Consider the following 3,767-nt stretch of genomic DNA (forward strand, 5'->3'; position numbering starts at 1 on the left):
AACTTTCATGTTGAGACCTAGATCTAGTTTTGCTTGGAAAATCATTTTCTATGTTGAAACATTATAGGTCATTTTGTCTAAACCCTAATTTAAAAGTCAACTTCCCAAGGCCATAACTTGCTCAATTTTTATGAGATGAAATATTTCCAAGTTGCAAAATCAAATTCAAGATGTCTACTTCAACTTTTATGTTTTGAGTGAGAGCTAATTCAACTTTTATGAGCATTTGATATGAGGCTACATTATAGGTCACTTTTGACCTATACCATTGAACAAGTGATTTTTCCAAACTTCAAAGATGCATAACTCTATCACTTCAAATCCAAATGACATGAAATTGGTGACCATTTTTAATGTCTTTGAAATAGATACAACTTTAATGAAGACACGTTTCTCATTTGAAGCTCACATAAAAAGTTAAGCAAGGTGGAATATTGAGATATATGACTTGACACTTAGAAACATTTTCAACATGTTGAAATTTCCAAACTTCCACCTCAGAATTTACCATGATACAAGCTCCAAATGGAAAAGTGTTGAACATGAAAGTTGTTCCTCTTGATCTAACCTTTCCAAAAAGTCCAAGTTCATCCATTTTGGACAAGATTTGCTAGGGTTGTGCATGGCATGAACATGGTATCATCATTTGGCAAAGATCAAACTTTAAATCTTCACACACACTTGCCTTGCAATCCAAGTTGATTTCAGACCCTCTCACATTCATTTGTGGACCTTAAGAAATGGTCTCATGGGCATGTACACGCCCATGCACCCATGCATCATCATTTGCCAATTTTGGAAAGTGAATTTGAAGGTGCAAATATCATGAGTTGCAACTATAAATAGAGCCCTCTAGCATCAGAATTAAACACACATTCGCGCCAGCTTTGATCCTAAACCCCTAACCCTTCCATTTGAGAGGATAAAACTGAGAATTTCATCTTGAAATTGAGTTTGAATCTCACTGTTTTGAGATTCAAAACTCCAGGGATCCAAGACCTTTTGTGCATTTCATCATACTCCTACAAGCATTCTGAGTGAGATCAAGCACGAGCCAAGGCAAGAACAGTTGAATCCAGACCTGCATCGAAGGTATTTTCCAGAAAATTTCACCTCTTCGATTCTCTCTCAATCTTGCTCAATTCTCTTGATTCTTTGGTTGTCTGAAGTCCTACCAATGTAGGCAAGAAGATTGAGTTGCTTAGAGGTTAAACCGAGGCAACTCAGTTGACATACCTCAAATTTCAACTCCTCGTATCTTTCTATATGTGAGGAGTTAGTTAAAATTGAGGTGATATTCGTGATCTACCCCATTTTTCCTTTCAGATCATGTCCTCCTTTTTCATTTATGATGTGGTGATGAATGGACCAGTTCAGCCAAGGTCGCCGGATCTCAGGCGACCGACGCTTTGCTCCAGCAATGATGTGGCGTGGTCCTGAGCCATTAGATGAGTTCAATTTGTTTTAATCACAAGCGTACGTTTTAATTACCAGGCGTATGGACGTTTGACTCAGGCGCACCATGGAACGCGCGCTGGTGGCCACTTGATTTGTCACCTCAATTAATGAGGGAGATCAAGTGGTCCACGTTTTTTCTGATTATTTGAATTTCATTTTAATTTCTTTATTTTCATTAATTCATATTAATTTTAATATTGATCCAAAAAATATGAGAGTTTCACCAAAAAATTTCAAATATTTTCCTCTTTCATATTCTGAATTAAAATTAATTTTTGGATAATTATTAATATTTTTCATGATTTAATTGATTTTTCATTTGTTTTTAATTGTTTAAAAATACTTTTAAGTCTTTAAAAAATCTGAAAATTTTTCTCCAAGGTCCTTTGACCTTGTTTGACCTATGATAAATCTCATGGTCATTTATTTGGTGTTTTGATGAGGTTTTAGGAATTTGACTAACCATATTTAATTTAAATGCATTATTTTAGTATTTTTAATTGGAATAAATGCCAAATAATTTTGTTGACCAATTGTGATGACTTGTTTATGTTTGACTCTTATTGTTGGGCCTTGATCAAGGTTGATTTGACTTTGTCAAATTAGTATTATTGGATTTAGGGGATTGATGGAATGTACATTCCATCTCCCAAAATGAATGAATGATATTAATTTGGTAAAAGTCCTTTGATCAATTTGAGATTTCATCTATTCCCCTCCCACTTCATCTCATTCCCCTTCTTTATGCATTCATCTCATTTGGCCTATGATGTCTCAAAGTCCTAAAGCTAGTTGATTGAAAAATTAACATGAGCATGAATGAGATTAGGACACACCTTTTGCATATTCTTTTTATGTGTGGTATGTTTCATGAGCATAGTTCATAATACTATGTCTCTAACATGCATTAACACCAAAATTCTATTGCCCGACCTCAAATAGTTGTGACTTCTACATAAGTCCAATCACGATTGCTTAACATAGCGCTAAATTTGTGACATAAAAGGCATAACATTCTAGTTAGTGAGGTTGTAAGTCTCCCCTCTTTCATGGTATTGTGTGGAAACTTGGCATTTTTTTCTTCCTTTGGAAGATGTCTTGGTTCAAGGATCCATGCTTGTGATAAGTAGGTTGAGTGTTCTCCAAAGAATGTCTAAGAATGAAAAGCAAAAACAAAAAAAATACTAACTTCTAACTTGTTAACTACTAACTTCTAATTTCAAGCCCTTTACTTTAATGTCATTTAATTCTAGTTTTTATACATTTTGCCATTGTTCATATCATTCTAATTGTTTATCTTAATGCAATTTTCACTTTGTCCATTTGGACCATATTGTGTGATATATTTTGTTTGTGCTTTGATTGTTTGTGTGGTCTTTGACCATTAATGTACATAATAACAACAAAAACCCTAAAAAACTTTTGTGTGGACTGTTGACTTGATCTTGGACAAATGGACTTAGAACTTAGGCAACATTCCTATGCCAAAGGACTTGGCCAATTCCAACTTATTGAGAAACCAAGTGCTTGCAATTTGAAACTTCATCTGATACATCATTCAAGATCTCTCTAAGTTCATTTGCAACATGATCATTGTGAAGCTGTTATTTTGAACCTGTGACTTGTGGAATTCATCTGTTACATGGGCTACCTTGAAAAAGATCATGGAATGGATAAGCTTGGATGTGACCATCTTTATTTGATGCCTTGCTCTTCAAGATAATATAATTGTGCATTTGTGTGTTGCTTAATTCTAAAAGTCCAAGGGAATTCTGGGTTTCTATTGACATTCTTGTCTATTAGATTGCTACCCATTTGGTTAGATCTTTTCAACTCTTAACTTTTAATTTTGTACATAGGATATTCTCTTCATCTTCTCCCCATTTCTTTAATTTCAAAACATCTCCCTCCTTTTTTAAAACCTTCTTTGATTGAACTTATTTTGTTCTAAACTTTGACCACTTTGTAAAAAAGATAGAAACTTTGGCCTTATGCCAATGCATTTTCAAACTTCTTTTCTTAAATCAAATTTGTAAATAAACTTAACTATACTTTACTTAAACTTTCAAAAAGTCAAAAAGAACTAAATCATTCAAACCATTTTTAGGCTTTTATGCCTTTCAAACTTAATTTTTGTTAAAAGCAATGCATCCACTTTGAAATTTGTATCACGAACTACGAGGTTTTGATCCCTCATTTTTATGTTGGTACGTAGGCACAAGACCGAAGGTCTTGTCAAACATAAAAATATAATTAATGAATTCTTTTCTCATCCCCCCATTCTATTTGTTTGTAAACATCACTTTGTA

This window comes from Lathyrus oleraceus, chromosome 6 (assembly GCF_024323335.1).
Source record: "Lathyrus oleraceus cultivar Zhongwan6 chromosome 6, CAAS_Psat_ZW6_1.0, whole genome shotgun sequence".
Taxonomy (NCBI): domain Eukaryota; kingdom Viridiplantae; phylum Streptophyta; class Magnoliopsida; order Fabales; family Fabaceae; genus Lathyrus; species Lathyrus oleraceus.